Source organism: Sapajus apella, unplaced genomic scaffold (genome assembly GCF_009761245.1).
Source record: "Sapajus apella isolate SASKATOON/1434 unplaced genomic scaffold, GSC_monkey_1.0 scaffold13, whole genome shotgun sequence".
In the NCBI taxonomy this organism is placed as follows: Eukaryota; Metazoa; Chordata; class Mammalia; order Primates; family Cebidae; genus Sapajus; species Sapajus apella.
Genome location: NW_022436953.1, coordinates 29,821,984 through 29,842,872, shown reverse-complemented (window position 1 = coordinate 29,842,872; position 20,889 = coordinate 29,821,984). Strand labels below are relative to the sequence as shown.

At 42.1% G+C, this 20,889-nt stretch overlaps 1 non-coding gene across 1 annotated transcript; it reads left to right on the top strand.

Moving 5' to 3' along the window:
- The first annotated feature begins 1,147 nt into the window (after positions 1 to 1,147).
- On the top strand, positions 1,148 to 1,222 carry LOC116554251. The gene has a single exon (XR_004270132.1). It is a non-coding gene; the product is annotated as a small nucleolar RNA SNORD60 (small nucleolar RNA).
- Positions 1,223 to 20,889: the final 19,667 nt, after the last annotated feature.

Genomic DNA, 20,889 nt, shown 5'->3' with positions numbered 1-20,889 from the left:
AATTGACCCACAGTTCTGCATGGCTTGAGAGGCCTCAGGAAACTTACAATCACCACAGAAGGGGAAACAAACACATCCTTGTTCACATGGTGGCAGAAAGGAGAAGTGCCAAGCAAAAGCGGGGAAGGTCCCTTATAAAACCATTAGATCTTGTGAGAACTGACTCACTATTATGAAAACAGCATGGCAGTAACCGCTCCCTACCCCATGATTAAATTACCTCCCACCAGTGCCTCCCATAACACGTTGGGATTATGGGAACTACAATTCAAGATGAGATTTGGGTGGGGATACAGCCAAACCATGTCGCTTGTATCACTGCTAATTAAATATTCAAGCAGCATTTCTCCTCTGGGTATTTTATAGTTCACAAACATCCCCTTATCTAACATTGTTCTATTGTTCCATGTGAATTGGATTATTATTCTTTCCTGAAGTTTCAAGATGGGTGTTGTTGTCACCAGACACCTGGGAAGTCTACCTAGATGATTCAAAAAATTTTAAGGGAATGAAAACATTAGAAGAAAGGCATCATGGTTAATTTCAGAGGAGGTTTTGAATTGACTCCAGGAGAATTTATTTCAGCAAATGAATTTATCATAACAAATAATTATTGCTGGGTACCATAGGATGGGTGGCATTCATTCATTAGTGAGTGAGATACGGCCTGCTATCTAAAGGAATCTATAGTTTAGTGAAGAAAAGGGGTATGTATGTCCATGGTTTTAATGAGGATGACAGAAAAGCAGGAATCAGGTAAGACTTTCTGGCAGGTGGATAAGAGCTGGGCTTCAAAGGATTTTGACGAATAGAGATGGAAAGTGAGCAAGGGTACTCAGAGAAGAACTTGCATGAGCAAAGGGCCAGAGGTAGGGAAGTCCAGGGCATGCTTGGGTCATGGCAAATACTATATTTATAAGGGAATATGCAGTCCATGTGAAGGGGAGTAGGACAGCAAATAAAGCTGCAAAAGTTGGCTGGGACAAGACCCACAAGGGGCTCAGATGCCAAGAGGAGGAGATTGAACTCTGTAGAATGCAACATGAGAAGTGGCCGAGGGGGCTGACAGCTTTTGAATTTGGAAATTGTATGTTGTAATTTAAGAAGATGGACCAGGCAGTTGTGTTAGAAAACATAGACACTTGGGAAACTGTGATGAATTTTTTAAATTTCTGACACCTCGTATGAAAGCTGCACTTGCAGTCTTGCAAGACTGAGGCTTGGGGGAGAAAAAGTAAGAAAAAGAGATACTTGGGGTGGGAGGCAAGGCAGTTGGAATGTTAGCATTTGGGAGAACGGCAACAATGGCTTGAGCACAACTAGCAGCAAAAAGAATGAAATAGTTCCCAGGGCTGGCCGAGAATTCAAGGGGGAATGCAGATGACTCCACTGTTTCCAGTGTGCATGGCTGAAAGGATGTTGGTCCATCTGATAGAAATACAGAGTTTGAGGTAGAAGGTGGTGTGAGGGTCATAAGCATCTCAGTGGGCAAATGGTGAGCAGGGGTGTCTGCTGGCACACACAGGTTAGGACACCCAGGAGTTGCTACACACAGCTGGCAGTGAGCCAGGAGAGTTCACGCTCTGGAGTCCTCTTCAGAGAGTGCTAGCCAGGGCGTAGGAGGGCTGAGAAGGTCAGAGAACGTGGACAGAGAGAGTGGGAAAGAGTTGAGCCGAGGGATAGATCTCGACTTAGGAGTCCATGGGGGGAAGGTGGAGAAGTCCAGTTGAGAAAGCTGGGAGGAGCTCCTAGAGAGGGGAGTGCAGGATGCCTCATGGGAAGGGGAAGCACCAGGAAGGGGGTGGCTGGACCGCAGCTCAAGGATGGTGATGGGGAAAGACCACCTGGTGAGGAAGTGAGGAGCTGAGTGGGGGCCTCTGGGAAGCAGTTCTGGTGCGAGGCCATCAAAAGACTGAAGAGGCAGAATGTTTAGACCATGGAACACCTGCCTAAGGGATGGGGAGAGGAGGGGGGATTTCTTCAGCTTGCAATGATGGCATTGCAGAGGTTTGACTTTCTGTGCAGGGGTTGTCTAAGTGTGTCTGTGGCTTGAAGAGAGGGAAGTAGTAGAAGAGAAAATACGCAAGAGAGGGAGAGCCACGACGGAGCAGAATGGAAAAGGAGGTAAGAAAAGATGTCAAGGGCCACGTCTTCCTAGATGGGGAGAGAAGTGAAGACACCACACACCATTTCCGTAGATGCTGTCTCTCTGCTGTCCCAAACATCACCAGATGCCATGGATGTTACCTGTTCGAGATGCAGGTTAAATTAACGTATGCTAAAATAAGACTTTATGCTATACAGCTTTGTCCAGTAACCAGACACCTTCTTGGTGATGCTGCCAACCACAGGCGTGGGAGAGGGCCAGGCTCATCTCGGCGGAGGGCCACCATTCCAGTTTATCGGGAGATCGGCCCAGAGTTCCTTAATCCATTCTATCTGCTCTTTGCTGTAATGTCTCATGCCTCTATAATGACTGCTCTAGCATCTACATATTGATGGAATTTTGGGGTGTTGGAAGCTGCTTTACTTTCTTGGCATTTTCACATGCATTTGACCCTCACTATGACTCTGTGAAGAACTCAGGGCTGGTAATGCCATGTCCACTTCCCAGATCAGCAGCCTGAAACCTGGGGATGTCAAACGATTAATCAAAGTCATACAAGCACTGTTACGGGACCAGAAATGGGCTCTGATGTGATTCTCTTTCCGCAACATGAGATGTAGGGTGAAAGTACCCCACCAGGCACTTTGACAGCACCTTTTTGAAGGAGTAGTCAAAGTCAAGGCTTTCTAAGTGGAATTAGAATTTGAGGTCAGACCTGCAGCACCAGTCTGAGTATGACCTCCTGCTGGTTGCTAAAAGAGTGAAAATTTTCTGTTTTCTGAGGTGCAGTCGCCGTGATGGTGTTGGCAGGTTTTATGCCTACATATGTCATTGCACTCATAGAGTCAGGCAGAGGGGCTATCTGATGCAAGAAGCACCAACAAATGAGAGAAGACAAAGCAGAGGGAGGCCCAGGAGAACCAGATGAGTCGCTGCAAATGTGCACTTAGCATCACAATAGGGGCAGGGCCACGAGCCAAGCAAATCCAATTTATTCTTCTGATAAATAACTGCTGCTCTTGTCATTGTGCAATGATATCAGGTTCCCTTCATGCATCCATTCCTTTCACCAAGAATCCATTAGTCTTGCATGAGTCTTCAATTAGCCCGTTACATAGTGAGGAAGCAGTTATTTCAGTTGATAGAAAATTTCCTTTTTACTCTCCTATTTGAACGGAGGGATTAGACTCTAGAACACTAATAATCATTTCTTACGTCATAAAATAGAAAAATGATTCATGAATTTCCAAATGCAATCAGTGCATTGATGCCTGTGTGTAGAATCCATTCCTGTTCACCCATTCATTCAAAAATATCTGTAGAGTACCTACTGTGTGCAAGGAATGCAGATAAATCCTGAATATGTTGCCCATTTGACAAGGGCCCATCTACCTTGTCTAAGAGAATGGACACGTTTTGGGCTATTTCAAATCCACTCCAACAGGAAGAGTGTTATTATATTAATAATATGGTTGTAAAGTTCTCTCTATTGATAATAAGCCTGTCAAAGGGCTTAACTTTTTGAATCCTTATGAAAAATTCAGAACAGTTACAGTTAGAGGAAAGGTGCAACTGCGACACACAGAACATGGGTTTCTCAGACCATTTTGGAGTCAGTTGCTGAGCTGATGCCTCACCTTCCCTGAATACTAACTTACTTATAGAAAAGGCATCATTTGACCTAAACTCTGGAAAAATGAAGAGAATTTTAGATATATGAGGATGGGCAAAAGGCCATCCCAGATAGAAGGATTAAGTTGAACCAAGTTAGAAAAGTGGAAAATTATGGAGACACACAGAAGACAGTGTAGAGAGAAACATAATTGTTTCCCTTTCCCTTTATAGGATCTTAGCTGACATGCTTTCCTGAAAACAAAAGTCCCATGAACAAAAGAAAAAGTTCTGTTAATGCGTGTTCTACCCGTCATGGGGGAGAGGCCTCGGTTCAAAACATTTCTTTCTCAAGGCAGTGGCTTAGGGATCTAGCTTAAGTAGTATTTTAACAAAGAGCCATAAATCTTATATAGTGACAAGACAAAGAAGAGAGTATTTTCAGGCTTGTAAAAGGCAAGACAATGTGGGAAAGAAAATTTATGGGGAGAGTGAAGTCAGCTCCTAGATCCTCTGACACTGCTATCTCTGAGCTTTGTTTCTGAGCTGATAAAAACAGAGAGGAGGGGCAGAGTGTGTGCCTGTGTTTTAACCTTTTAACTTTAGCTAAAATCCCCAGTGTCTTAGGCATATTTCAATGTTCTTCAATAGTAAAATTACAGAAAACAAGAGCAAATTATATGCTACTTAATACATTTGGTTGTAAACAACAAAACCCAACACGCACCAGCTGAAGACAGAAGGAATCTGTTGTTTCACATGAGTAAGAGCCAGGTGTACCTTTAGGTATCCATCTGGACATTCATCAAAACATGTCCAGACCCTATGCTTCCACAACTTACTGTTTGACTTCAGTTATGAGCTTCATCCCAGACAGTCTTTTCTCTCGTGTCACAGAAGGGCTGCAACAACTCCAGACCTTGTATTCTCTCTGTTTCTCTCTCTGTGTTTTTTTCTTCCTGAGATGGAGTCGCACTCTGTCACTAAGGGTGGAGTGCAGTGGCACCATCGCTTCTCACTGTAACCTCTGCCTCCTGGGTTCAAGTGATTCTCCTGGTTCAGCCTCCTGAGTAGCTGGGATCACAAGCATACACGGCCACACCTGGCCAATTTTTGTATTTTTAGTAGAGACAGGGTTTCACCGCGTTGGCCAGGCTGGTCTCCAACTCCTGACCTCAAGTGATCTACCTGCCTCGGCCTCTCAAAGTGCTGGGATTACAGGCATGAACCACTGTACCCGGGCTTTTTTTATTATTATTATTTTAATTCAATATCTTTTTGGGTACAAGTGGATTTTTGTTACATGGAAGAATTACAGAGTGGAATTCTGAGATTTTAGTGCATCTGTCATTTGAATAATGTGCATGTACCTAATGTGTAGTTTTAAAATTCCTAGTCCCCTCCTACTCTCCCACTTGTGAGTCTCTAAGTCCACTCCATATATCTTTGCTTACTCACAGCTTAGCTCCCACCTATGGGTGAGAACATATGGTTTTTGGATTTCCACTCCTGTGTTATTTCACTTAGAATAATAGCCTCCAGCTCCATCCAAGTTGTTGAGAAAGACATTATTTTGTTCCTTTTAATGTCTGAGTAGTATTCCATGGTATATATGCACCACATTTTATTTATCCACTCAGTCAATGGGCATTTAGTCAATGGTACCACATCTTTGCCATTGTTAATTGTGCTGCTATAAACATACACGTGTGAGTCAGACCTTGCATTCTCTCAGCAGAAAATAGTGTATCTTTCCCTGGATGGCAAAAAGACATCACATTACATTTTGCTGCTTCTGATTGGTCATGTGCTCATCCTTCAATCAATCACTGTGCCCAAAACAATGTGAACTTCACTGATTGGTTGAGATCTAGCTCATGTGCTTCACTCGGAGCTGGGATGAGGCCATGTCTCTTCCAATAACAAGGAAGGAGAGTTTGGTGGAGGTGGTTTTCCTGCAAGAAATAAGGATGTGGTTACAAAAAACATAGAATAGGCTGCAGGAGATAATGGAAAAGAAATCTGGATGTCCACAGCAGGCAGAGAGTCTGGGAGTCAGATTGCAAAGGTCGCGAATGCCAATATTGGTCACTCAGGACACGGTGTGTCTTGGAGTCAGCCTTTATGTCTGTTCAGAGTAGTAATAATAGCAATGATTTACTCTGTGCTAGACATTGTTCCATATCCTTTATTTCCATTAACTAATTTTCATATGTGACTAGCACAGTGCTGGGCAGACACTGATCTCTCAGTAAACATCCACTGACTTGGAGCTACTGTTTGAAGATGCCCAAAGACACATGCCCAAAGATGCTGAGGGAGCATGGCCATCAGAGGCGTGGGAAATCAGCCATTCCTGGAGTATTTTATGCTCCTACTGTTTAAAATTTTTGGAGATTAGTAAGAGGTAACCCTTGACCATAAGTGCCTCTTGGTACAATTTAGGATGCAGAGGATTTAGAAGAGTTCCCCAGGAAAGAACTCCAATAAAATAGTAGCGCACTGAAGTATAGAAATTAAAATTATTAACCCTGATGGCCTCACAGAGGTGGGTTTACTACAGACCCTCAGTATCAGGGACCAGCACTTGTACTGTCCCCTTCCAAGACTTTGGGAGGGGCCCCTGCAATGTGTCCTCATGGCCATGTTTTATAAAATTTGCGAGAAAAGTTTTCTGAAATGACTTGAAACTGAAAATGGAAAGGGTAAACAGTGTGTCTGTATTGACACAGAATGGCTATATTCAAGACAAAACTTTAAGGATTTTTAATAAAAATATGTAAAATGACAGGTAATAGAAAATAATCTTTGGACATTCATATGAAAAAGTCAAGTCATTTTGAGGGAAGGACACTCAAATTGTAATCAGACTTTTCAACAGCAACAGTTCATACCAGAAGGCAACAGAATTACATATTTAAGATACTCAAGGAAAGAAAATGTGAACCAATAATTTTATATCCAGCCAAACTCTTTTTCAAGGATAAAGGCCATAGTCAAATTCTCATGAATATGCAAGAACTTAGGGCTACTGTTTCCTTAAGCCTTACTCTAACAGAGAAACAGTTGTGGGCAACTAAAATGACTGAAGGACATTGGCAAAAGGACTGCTGGTGGTCTTAAATATATAACTGTTGGTTATAAGGAGAATATAGCCACAAGGCTTTCACCATGTGGATGCTGTACAGCTATCAAAAATGGGAAGCGTTTGTGAAGAAAAGGATAAGCTCCTTGATTGACTTATTGGTATCAACTGAGAGCACAATGATATTTCATATTAGAAGCTACGGAGAAGAATGAGAGCACAAAGAAGAGACTACTAGCTAATTTTAATTTTTTCAAAATACTAGGTGATCAATAAATGTCACAAGAGGAGAGACGAAAGCGGCAGTAGCATAAAAGTAATTACTTGCACAAAAATACAAACCTTCCTAAGTCCCAAAAGATAAAAAATGAAGATTGGAAAGATAAAAAATAAAAAAGGCTATATACTGAGGTCTGGGTGTGGTGGCTCACACCTATAATCCCAGCAGTTTGGGAGGCTAAGGCAGGAGGATCATTTGAGCTCAGGAGTTTGAGACCAGACTGGGCAACATGGCAAGACACTGCTTCTAAAAAAAAGGTTATATACTGGAAAACTGTTTATATATATATATATATTTTAAATATATATATATATTTTAAAATGCATGTAAATATGTATATATATATGTATATACACATTCACATATACATATACACCTTGTTTTCTGAGGTGGAGTGTTGCTCTGCTGCCCAGGCTGGAGTGCAATGGTGTGATCTTGGCTCACTGCAACCTCCACCTCCTGGGTTCAAGCAATACTCCAGCTTTGACCTCCCGAGTAGCTGGGATTACAGGCATGCACCCTCGTGTCCAGCTAATTTTTGTATTTTTAATAGAGATGAGGTTTCACCATGTTGGCCAGGCTGGTCTCTAACTCCTGACCTCAAGTGATCCACCCACCTCAACCTCTCAAAGTGCTGGGATTACAGGCATGAGCCACCGCACTTGGCCCATATATACATATTTATAGATAGCCCCCAATTTATAATGGTTCAACTTACAATTTTTTTACTTTTCTCTGGATATTCTTTGGTATTAAATGCATTTTCAACTTATAATATTTTTGACTTATTATAGGTTAATCTTGACATAACCCCATCATAAGTTAAGGAGTACCTGTATGTATACTCACAAGCATATAACAGAACTGAGACGAAATGTACTGATAATGATAGCAAATGTACCAGCTGCGGTGGCTCATGCCTGTAATCCCAGCACTTAGTCTGAGGCAGGAGGATCACTTGAGGCTAGGAGTTCAATACCAACCTGGGCCACATAGTGAGATCCCATCAAGAAAGAAGAAAGAGAGAGAGAGACAGAGAGAGAGAGAGAGAGAGAGAGAGGGAAAATAAGAAGAAAGAGAAGGAGAAAGGCTTACCTTATTAAAAGAAAAAGATTTACAGTTTTGGCTACCAAACAAAAAGTCAGCACAATGCTCTACATAGAAGACACTCCTAAAATGAAGAGATTCAGAGACATTATAACAATTAAGGAATAGACAAACTTATGCCATGTAAAATAATACACAAGTAAAATAAAAATAAAAAGAAGGATAAAAATTCAAGGAAGAAAGACTGGTATTTGGTGAGGTAGAATTCAGATCAGAAAGCATTTTAAGAGACAAACATAGTTTATAATCTTCACAATGAAGATACCACAGCTATTAATATTTGGGCATCCAGTAATAAACCTCTGCTTTATTGATAAAGCAGAATCAATGAGAAATTCAAGAAGTTGTTAAATACATTAATATTAGACTTCATCCACCTCTCTCAATTGCAGGAATACTATATGGACAAAATGTTAGTAAATATATGGAAGATCTAATTAGCATGTGTAAAGTAAATCATATATATATATGAACATATGTAAGGTAAATCCTATATATATGTACACACAATGTAAGACACTTTATTTTAAAATACATAGGACATTTAAAAAGTGAATCAAATAATCCCATAAAAAAGATTTCAGTAAATTTAAAGAAACAGAAATAATACAACTAGCATTCTCTGAGCACAATAAGCCAGAGAGATTAGCATTATTTATTGTTTTAACTGGGGTTTGACAAGTACCTTATAAAAATCATTTAGAAGAAGAAATGCAGAAGATTCACTAGGAGAACGTGGAAGAAGATGAGCAGCAGGAGTGGAGAGCAGAGGCTAAATGTACAATAAAGTCTCTAAAAGTAAAATATTACAACATATCATAAAGCCTCTACAACTAAAATGGTGTGGAATTGGTACATACAGACAGACTGACCAATGGAACAGAGTAGAAAAACCTGGAAACAGACCTGTTATATATGGAAATGCAGTACTTGTTGAAGACTGGATCTCAAACCAGAATGGAAACAGCAAGGACACCCCTAGCCTTTGGTCAGAGGAAGTTGCAGTCATGGGTGCACTGGGTTGGATAGTGTCTTAGTCCATTTTTTGCTGCTATCACAAGGTAACTACAGACCTAGTAATTTATACATACAGATATTTATTTCTTACAATGCTGGAGGTTGGGAAGTCCAAGATCTAGGGGCCGGCATCTGGTGAGGGCCTTTGTGCTGCGTCAGTCCATAGCAGAAGGTGAGAGGGCAAGAGAATGTGTGAGGGAGCCAAAAGCTAGAGCGGGTGAACTCGCTTTTATACCCAACCCATTCTTGTGATAACTAACCTGCTTCAGTGATAATGACTTTAATCCCATTTGTGAGGGCCAAGCCCTCATGACCGAATCACCTCTTATTAGGCCTCATCTTCCAACACTGTTGCCCTGGGGAGTAAGTTTCCAACACATGCACTTTGGAGGACACATTTGAACCATAGCAGATAGCGACTCCCCAAAGGTTCATGCTCTTCTGAGAACCTCAGAATGCAAACTTATTTGGAAGTAAGATCGTTGCAGATGTAATTAATTCAGATGAGGTCATGCTGGAGTGGGGTGGGCCCTTAATCCACCATGACTGATGTCCTTATAAGAAGAAAAGACACAGAAACATGTAGGGAGAAGGCCGTGGGATGACAGAAGCAGAGACTGGAGTGATGCATCTATAAGCCAAGAACACCAAGGACTGGCAACACCAGAAGCTACTAGAGAGGCACGAAACAGATTCTCCTCAAGAAACTTTAGAGAGAGGATGGCTCTCATAAAAAGGGATGAGTTCATGTCCTTTGCAGGGACATGGATGAAACTGGAAACCATCATTCTCAGCAAATGGACACAAGAACAGAAAACCAAACAGCAATTATTCTTACTCATAAGTGGGTGTTGAACAATGAGAACACATGGACACAGGGAGGGGAACATCACACACCAGGGCCTGGGTGGTAGGGGGTTAGGGGAGGAATAGCCTTAAAAGAAATACCTAATGTAGATGACAGGGAGATGGAGGCAGGAAACCACCACCACGCACATGTATACCTATGTGCACGGTCTGCACATGTACCCCGGAACTTAAAGTATAATAAATAACTTTTTTTTTTTAATAAAAAAGAGCATGGCTCTGCCAACAACTAGATTTCAGACTTCCAGCATCCACAGCTGTGTACATTTCTGTTGTTTTAAGCCATCCAGTACTTTGTTATGGCAGCCCCAGGACAGATACACTGGGCATAGAGACTGAGAGGCTGTTGGACAAGAGCTAGGATAAAGTGGCCCATGATAACCCTGTGAAAAGGATGGGGTGGGGGAGAAAAGGACGGGTTTGAGAAATATCTAGGAGACAGAATTCATGGGACTTAGACTGGGGAAGAGGAAGCAGCCAGGTCTATAACTGGGTGACTTGTAGATGCTGTCTCCCGAGACTGGAATAGCCATACAGAGTCAGTTTGATGTGGGGAGAGGGAAGATGGTTTTTATTGGGGGAAATGATGGGTTTGTTTGTGGAACATGGCTGAATGTATGGGACCAGGGCTTAGAAGAATTCACAGACTAGAAATTTTGATTTAGCAATTAGCAGCATATGCTGCAAATCATTCCATCTTAAACATTTTTGACATTCGTTATTTGGGACACAAACACTGTGACTCCCAACTGCCCTGTTCCAACTTCTCGGTTGAAGAAACATTTCTAACATCTAGAAAATTTCACTGTCCAAAGACATTCCAAGGGGATTATTTACATAACAACAAAATAATAGAAATGACATACTTATCATTATATAATTATCTATAATAACATCTCACAAATCTTAGCAATAGGAGTCTGAAGGGTTCAAATTTGTACCATTACTCATTGTCCTAAATCTGAGCACTGAAAAATTATGAGCCAGAAATGCTATGGGTGCTAATAGGCATCTCATTATATAACAAACCAAATAGCTCACAAGAAATTAAAGTGATAATGATGGAGTCAAACTAATAAAGATTTCTAATTAAAATGGAATAAAAGCAAGCCCAAACCACAACAACTTAAGACAACACTGACAATGCATTAATGGCAAAGCATTGTCCCTGAAAATTTCAATTGCTTATTTGCACAGGAAGTAGCAGAGAAGCAATACTGTCAGGCAAAATACTAAAGCAGAGCCCTCAGTAAAAGCTGATACAGTGCTGATTTTCATTTGAGAACTCCAAATTTAGAAATACCTTTCATGGGTAACCATTTTATGCAAATATAAGACTTTGGAGCTACATGCCAGTCGTCTGTTAGAAAAGAAGGTGATTTGTCCAAAAAGACTTGCATATTGGAATTCTCAGCCTACCTCATTCTCCTTCCAAGGGGGAGTCCAATACTTTTGTATTGGAGGTTTGTGTTGCATCGATCTCTTCTATTGATCTGTACTGATCTATGTCATGAGTGAAGAAGAGAAGGGAAGAAAGCTAGACTGAGTTATGTAGGAATTTGGGAGAGATACTTACAGAGAAACGATAGAGCCCTAAAGCCAAGAGGGGCTGGTGGGTTGTTTTTTTTTTTTTTTTTTTTTTTTATGGGGGAGGAAGGAGAAGAGATGTGCAGGAAACACCTGAGAAAAAAGACGAGATGTTGGAGTGTGTGGCTGCCTCGAGAAGTGGGGTTTGAAAGCGTTCGCTCATCTTATGGAATGCCAGGCGATGCCATTGCCTTTTTGGCATAGGCTGGGGAGACTTCATTAACAACCAAAATGGATTTTTAGGTTTTGGATATTGATCTTGTTTTTATTTTGTTTATTTATTTTTATTTATTTATTTTGTTGAGACAGAATCTGACTTTGTCTCCCAGGCTGGAATACGGTGGTGCGATTTTGATTCACTGAAACCTCTGCCTCCTGAGTTCAAGTGATCCCCCTTCCCTCAGCCTCCCAAGTACCTGGGATTACAGGCATGCACCACCACATCCAGCTAATTTTTGTGTTTTTGGTAAAGACGAGGTTTCTCCATGTTGGCCAGGCTGGTCTCGAATGCCTAACCTCAAGTGATCTGCCCACCTCGGCCTCCCAAAGTGCTGGAGTTACAGGCGTGAACCACCGTGCCTGGCCTGGTCTTACATTTCTGTTGCATTTTTACGGGGGTAACAGAAAGAGATTTGCCAGCCTGGCACTGGCAGTACAATGTTGAGAAATCCGCAATGTAAGCTGTGATGGAAGCTGGAAGTTTGTAGGGCGATGAGATAGCTTAGGATGAGAACATGGCATGGAAATCCCCCTTTCATTGGCCCACAAGGACTGCTGTCAATGGCTTTTCAGAGACTGTTTAATCTGTGAAGACCAAGGTTCTCTCCATGGTGTGCTTAAAGTACTTTGGTACACAGCTTCTAGTGTTCTGTGCTGATTCAGAGAAGCAAAGCCCATTTGGTGTGGAACCCTCAAGGCTAAGAATTTGTCTCCAGTGCCTCCAGTTCTGCAAGCACCTAGCTTCTCTCTGCCATCCTTTCTCTGTTGGGAGGTGAGAGCTAAACCTTCCTCTTGCAGCCAATGGAAAGTTTAGTGTGCGTACGGGGTGATGATGGTATTAACTAAGAAGGATATGGCATGGCCAGCCGTTCTAAAATACTCATAAAAATTACTGAGAACCCAAAAAACCTTTCTTAAGGTGGTTACATCTATTAAGATGTACCACATTAAAACTTAACAACTGAGATGTTAAAAACGTTTATTAATAAATTTAAAAATAACAATAACAAAGCCATTGCATGTTCACAGAAATGGCATCTTCATCAAAGATAACCATATTTTCCAAGAAAAAGTAAGAAGAGTGGCATTGTTTTACATTTTTGAAAATATCAATTCTCTCTCTCTCTCTCTCTCTCTCTCTTCTCTCTCTCCCCCTCTCTCTCTCCCTCTCTCTCTCTCCCTATTTTTATATAGAGATAGAGAGATGGGGTTTCGCTTTTTTTTCCAGTCTGGTTGTGAACTCCTGGGCTCAAGTGGTCCTCCCACCTCAGCCTCCCAAATTTCTGGGATTGTAGTCATGAGCCACCGTGCTCTTGCAAATATCTTTAGTGTCTGGCCTAATAGAAGACAGCTACATTTTCATATCTTCTTCAGGTAGTGTGTTGTGATGTATTTGATTGAACTATATGAGGAAAATATGGTCTCATACAGGTGTGTAGTTGGAAAAAGGACTACTATTCTAATAACCTCTTTAGATAAGTATGAATATTCTCCTTTTATACTATATTAAAACTTGACAGTAGATTCCCCGGGCAAAATGGCCAAATAGGAACAACTCCAGTCTGCAGCTCCCAGTGAGACCAACGCACAAGGCGGGTGATTTCTGCATTTCCAACTAAGGTATCCGGGTCATCTCATTGGAACTGGTTAGACAGTGGGTGCAGCCCACAGAGGGCAAGCGGAAGCACGGTGGCATGTCACCTCACCTGGAAAGTGCAAGGAGCCTGGGAACTCCCTCCCTTAACCACAGGGAGCGGTGAGGGATTGTGCCGTGAGGCATGGTGCTGTCTGGCCCAGATACTGCACTTTTCACACGGTCTTCACAACTCACAGACCAGGAGATTCCCTTGGGTACCTACACCACCAGGGCCCTGGGTTTTAAACACAAAACTGGGTAGCCATTTGAGCAGACACCTAGCTAGTTGCAAGAGTTTTTTCTTCTTACCCCAGTGGCGCCTGGAACACCAGCAAGACAGAACCATTCACTCTCCTGGAAAGGTGACTGAAGCCAGGGAGCTGAGTGGCCTTGGTCAGCAGATCCCACCCCCACAGAGCCCAACAAGCTAAGATCCTCTGGCTTGAAATTCTTGCTGCCAGAACAGTAGTCTGAAGTCAACCTGGGATGCTCAAGCTTGGTGGAGGAGAGGGGCATCTGCCATTACTGAGGTTTGAGTAAGTGGTTTTCCCCTCACATTGTAAGCAAAGCCACCAAGAAGTTTGGACTTGACGGAGCCCACCACAGCCCACTGCAGCTCTGCAAAGCCACTGTAGTCAGACTGCCTCTATACATTCCTCCTCTCTGGACAGGGCATCTCTGAAAGAAAGGGAGCATCCCGAGTCAGAGGCTTATAGATAAAACTCTCATCTCCCTGGGACAGAGTACATGGGGGAATGGGGCAGCTGTGGCACAGTTTCAGCAGATTTAAACATTCCCACCTGCTGGCTCAGAAGAGAATAGCGGATCTTCCAGCACAATGCTTGAGCTCTGCTAAGGGACAGACTGCCTCCACAAGTGGGTCCCTGACCCCCGTGCTTCCTGACAGAGAGACACCTACCAGCAGGTGTTGACAGACACCTCATACAGGAGAGCTCTGACTGGCATCTGGCAGGTGCCTTTCTGGGACAAATGTTCTAAAGGAAGGAGCAGGCAGCAATCTTTGCTGTTCTGCAGCCTCTGCTGGTGATACCCAGGCAAACAGGGTCTTGAGTGGACCTCCAGCAAACTCCAGCAAACCTGCAGAAGAGATGCCTATTAGAAGAAAAACTAACAAACAGAAAGCAAGAGCATCAACATCAACAAAAAGGACGACCACGCAAAAACCCCATTCAAAGGTCGCCAATATCAAAGACCAAAGGTAGATAAATCCACGAAGATGAGGAAAAACCAGCGCCAAAAGGCGGAAAATTCCAAAAACCAGAACGCCTCTTCCCCTCCAAAGGATTACAGCTTTTTGGCAGCAAGGGAACAAAACTGGACGAAGAATAAGTTTGACAAACTGACAGAAGTAGGGTTCAGAATGTGGGTAATCACAAACTCCTCTGAGCTAAAGGAGCATGTTCTAACCCAATGCAAGGAGCTAAGAAACTTGATAAAAGGTTACAGGAACTTCTAACTAGAATAACCAGTTTAGAGAAGAACATAAATGACCTGATGGAGCTGCAAAACACAGCAAAAGAACTTCATGAAGCATACACAAGTATCTATCAATAGCCAAATCAATCAAGTGGAAGAAAGGATATCAGAAATTGAAGATCAACTTAATGAAATAAAGTGTGCAGAAAATATTAGAGAAAAAAGAATGAAAAAGAGCAAACAAAGCTTCCAAGAAATATGGGGACTATGTGAAAATACCAAATCTACGTTTGATTGGTGTACCTGAAAGTGATGGGGAAAATGGAACCAAGTTGGAAAACACACTTCAGGATGTTACCCAGGAGAACTTCCCCAACATAGCAAGACAAGTCAACATTCAAATTCAGGAAATACAGAGCGCACCACAAAGATAGTCCTTAAGAAGAGCAACACCAAGGCACATAATCGTCAGATTCATCAAGGTTGAAATGAAGGGAAAAATGTTAAGGGCAGCCAGAGAAAGGTCAGGTTACCCACAAAGGGAACCGCATCAGAATAACAGCAGATCCTCTGCAGAAACCCTACAAGTCAGAAGAGAGTGGGGGCCAATATTCAACATTCTTAAAGGAAGGAATTTTCAATCCAGAATTTCATATCCAGCCAAACCAAGCTTCATAAATGAAGGAGAAATAAAATCCTTTACAGACAAGCAAAGGCAGAGGGATTTTGTCACCACCAGGTCTGCCTTACAAGAGCTCCTCAAAGTAAGCACTAAATATGGAAAGGAAGAACGGGTATCAGCCACTGCAGAAATATACCAAAATTTAAAGACCGTTAACACTATGAAGAAACTGCATCAACTAATGGGCAAAATAACCAGCTAGCATCATAATAACAGGATCAAATTCACACATAATAATATTAACCTTAAATGTAATTGGCTAAATGCCCCAATTAAAAGACACAGACTGGCAAATTGGAATGAGTCAAGACTCTTTGGTGTGCTGTATTCAGGAGACCCATCTCACGTGCAGAGACACACATAGGAGCAAAATAAAGAGATGGAGGAAAATTTACCAAGCAAATGAAAGGAAAAAAAAAAAAAAGCAGGGGTTGCAATCCTAGTCTCTGATGAAAGAGACTTTAAACCAACAAAGATCAAAAAAGACAAAGAACTACATTACATAATGGTAAAGGGATCAGTGCAACAGGAAGAGCTAACTATCCTAAAAATATATGCACCAATACAGGAGCACCCAGATTCCAAGCAAGTTCTTAGAGACCTAAAAAGAGACTTAGACTTGCACACAATAATAGTGGAAAACTAACACCCCACTGTCAATATTAGACATATCAACCGGAGAGAAAATTAACAAGGATATTCAGGACTTGAACTCAGCTCTGGACCAAGTGGACTTAACAGGCATCTACAGAACTCTCTATCCCAAATCCACAGAATATACATTCTTCTCAGCACCACATAGCACTTGTTCCAAAACTGACCACATAATTGGAAGTAAATCACTCCTCAGCAAATGCAAACTATGAAAATCATAACAAACAACTTCTCAGACCACAGTGCAATCAAATTAGAACTCAGGAATAAGAAACTCAATCAAAACCACACAACTACATGGAAACTGAACAACCTGCTCCTGAATAACTACTGGGTAAATAATGAAATTAAGGCAGAAATAAATAAGTTCTTTGAAACCAATGAGAACAAAGACACAAAGTGCCAGGATCTCTGGGACACAGCTAAAGCAGTGTTTAGAGGGAAATTTATAGCACTAAATGCCCATATGAGAAAGTGGAAAAGGTACAAAATCAACACCCTAGTGTCACGATTAAAAGAACTAGAGAAGTAAGAGGAAACAAATTCAAAAGCTAACAGAAGACAAGAAATAACTAAGATCAGAACAGAACTGAAGGAGATCGAGACACAAAAACCCTTCCAAAAAATTCAATGAATTCAAGAGCTATTTTTTTAAAAGATTAACAAAATAGACCACTAGCCAGACTAATAAAGAAGAAAATAGAGAAGAATTGAATAGACTCAATAAAAAATGATAAAGGGGATATCACTGCTGATCCCATAGAAATAGAAACTACCATCCGAGAACTATAAACACTTCTATGCAAATAAACTAGAAAATCTAGAAGAAATTGATAAATTCTAGGGCATACAGACCCTCCCAAGACTAAATCAGGAAGAAGTCGAATCCCGGAATAGACCAATAACAAGTTCTGAAATTGAGGCAGTAATTGACAGCCTACCAACCAAAAAAGCCCAGGACCAGACAGTTTCACAGCTGAATTCTAGCAGAGGTACAAAGAGGAGCTGGTACCATTCCTTCTAAAACTATTCCAACCAGTAGAAAAAGAGGGACTCCTCTGTAACTCAGTTTATGAGGCCAGCATCATCATGATACCAAAAGCTGGCAGAGACAGAGCAAAAAATGAAAATTTCAGGCCAATATACCTGACAAACAGTGATGCAAAAATCCTCAATAAAATACTGGCAAACCAATCCAGTAGCACATTAAAAAGCTTATCCACCACGATCAAGTTGGCTTATTCCCTGGGATACAAGGCTCATTCAACATATACAAATCAATAAATGTAATCCATCACATAAACAGAACCAATGACAAAAACCACAGGATTATCTCAATAGATGCAGGAAAGGCCTTCAATAAAATTCAACACCCCTTCATGCTAAAAACACTCAATAAACTAGGTTATGGATGGAATGTATCTCAAAGTAATAAGAGCTATTTATGACAAACCCACAGCCAATATCATACTAAATGGGAAAAAGCTAGAAGGATTCCCTTTGAAAACTGGCACAAGGATGCCCTCTCTCACCACTTCTATTCAACATAGTATTGGAATTTCTGGCCAGGGCAATCAGGCAAGAGAAAGAAATAAAGGGTATTCAAATAGGAAGAAAGGAAGTTAAATTATCTGTTTGCAGATGACATAATTGTATATTTAGAAAACCCCATTGTCTCAAGAAAATGTGGCACATATACATCATGGAATACTATGCAGCCATAAAAAACGATGAGTTTGTGTCCTTTGTAGGGACATGGATAAACCTGGAAACCATCATTCTCAGCAAACTAACACAAGAACAGAAAATCAAACACCACGTGTTCTCACTTATAGGTGGGTGTTGAACAATGACAACACATGGACACAGGGAGGGGAGAATTACACACTGGGATCTGTTGGTGGGGCCAAGTGAGGGACAGCAGGGGGATGAGGAGGTCAGGGAGGGATAACCTGGGGAGAAATGCCAGATGTAGATGACGGGGGGATGGAGGTAGCAAACCACATTGCCATGTGTGTACCTATGCAACAATCCTGCATGATCTGCACATGTACCCCAGAACCTAAAGTACAATATAAAAAAAAAAAACTTCAAATACAATATTACAACTAGAGAGTCAATATTGGTATAATTCAGATTGTACCAATATTAATTATTGGCACTATTATTAGAATATTACAATAATTATTCAGGTTTCACCAGTTTTATACACACTTATTTGTGTATGTGTGTGTATATGTGTGTGTGTTTCTGTGTTTTTTGTTTTGTTTTTTGAGACAGGGCCTTGCGATGTTGCCCAGGCTGGAGTGCAAGGTTAGGATCTTGGCCCACTGCAACCTCTGCCTCCTGGGCTCAAGCAATCCTCCAACCTCAGCCTCCCAAATAGTTGGGTCCACAGACACCACCATGCCAGCACAGTTTCTGTATTTTAGGTAGAGACAGGGTTTTACCAAGTTGCCCAGGCTGGTCTTGAATTCCTGAACTCAAGTAACCCACCTGTTTCAGCTTCCTAAAGTGCTGGGATTACGGGTGTGAGCCACTGTACCCAGCCTCTATACAATTTATTAATGTATAGACTAGTGTAGTTACCACCTCAGTTAAGATACAAACCATTGTATGTTTTAGTGGGACTAACAATAAATTATATATATATGAGTTTAGTATTCAAATAGATGACTTCCATAGAACAGTTGCTATTTGCAACTTAAAATTGGTGGGCATATAGTTGATGATCTTGATTCTTTGAAATGCTCTGGAGTAACTTGAGCAAGTAGGATTGTCTAAAATACGAATTCTCCTCCGGAAAGTAATTTGTGAGATATTTCTAAAAAGAGCTATTGAGGTTTGTTTATTTTAGAATGAGATACGGAAAGTGGTGGGGAAGCTGGGAAAGGAAAAATAAAGAACATTCATGATGGTCCATATCACATTCTTCGGACTTTTAGACCTCAACTTTAGAGGCATGACTTTAATATACACACCTGTAATTTTAAAGTGCCCATTATCTTCCATAGTCTCATCAAGTTGCTTAAAGAATAGAAAACAGGGATCATAGGTCGGGTGCGGTGGCCCATGCCTGTAATCCCAGCACTTTGAAGACTGAGGTGTGTAGATCACAAGGTCAGAAGTTTGAGACCAGCCTGGCCAACATGGCAAATCCCTGTATCTACTAAAAGTATATAAATTAGCCTGGCATGGTGGCATGTGTTTATAATCCCAGCTACTTGGAAGGCTGGGGCAGAAGAATCACTTGAATCCAGGAGGCGGAGGTTGCAGTGGGCCAAGATCATGCCACTGCCTTCCAGCCTGGGTGATAGAGTGAGATTCCATCTCAAAAAAAAAAAAAAAAAAAGGAAAAAGAAAACAGGATCATCATGGTGGACGGGAGGCAGCACTAGATTGCAGCTCTGGACAGAGGAGCGTATGGAGGCTCGCATTGTGAATTTTAGCTCCAGATCCACTACAAGAAAAAACCAGCAATCCTCAGAGGACCCACAGACCCTCTGAAGGAAGTGGACTGCTCCTGTAGGACCTGGGAGACACCCCAAATACTCTGAGTGCCCCAACTGCAGAAGTGGGAAAGGAAGACCCTCCTCTCCTGAACATATACCCCCACTGGAGACTGACGGTCTGTTTGTGGGAGAATTTTCTGACTTTACCTGTAGCTAAGTCAGTTTAGAGAGCTGAGTGAAATATAGGGGAAGAGGAAGCAGCAGAGGGCCCTGGGAGCTTGCCAGGTCCCCAAGAGATCATTCCTGCTGGTACCACAGGGATCCATCAGGAGGGTGACCAGAGGAGCAGAGGGCAAAACTCCACTGGGAAAAAGAATTCTCTAGCTGAACTTTGTAACAGTTTGAACAGGGTGAGAAGCCTTCTGGCCAGAACTTGGGGGAGAGTGCAAATCCAGTGTGCAGACTCCACGAGTGATAGAAGAACCAAGACCTTTTCTTTTGCAGCTGGAAGGCAGGTGGCCTGGGGCAAATTTTCAAGCCCCTTTCGCCCACTGCCTGGAAACAGATTTGGGGCTGTTGGTAGGGGAACAGTGGGAATGAGACCAGCCCTTCAGTTTGTGTGGGAGCTGGGTGAGGCCAGTGACTGCCAGCTTTCCCTCACTTCCCTGACAACCTGCATGACTCAGCAGAGACAGCCATAATCCTCCTAGGTACACAACTCCAGTGACCTGGGAATTTCACCCCCATCACCCACAGCAGCCACAGCAAGACCTGCCCAAGGAGAGTCTGAGCTCAGACACACCTAGCTCCGCCCCCACCTGATGGTCTTTCACTACTCACCCTGGTAGCTGAAGACAAAGGACATATAATCTTGGAAGTTCTAGAGCCCCACCTACCACTGGTTCCTCTCCACACTACTACAGCTGATGCTTTCTGGAAAGTGCTACCTTCTGGCAGGAGGCCAACCAGCACAAAAAACAGATTATTAAACCACCAAAGCTAAGGACCCTCATAGAGTCCATTGCACACCCCCACCACTTCCACCGGCACAAGTGCTGGTATCCATGGCTGAGAGACCCATGGATGGTTCACATCACAGGACTCTGTGCAGACAACCCCCAATATCAGCCCAGAGTGAGGTAGACCTG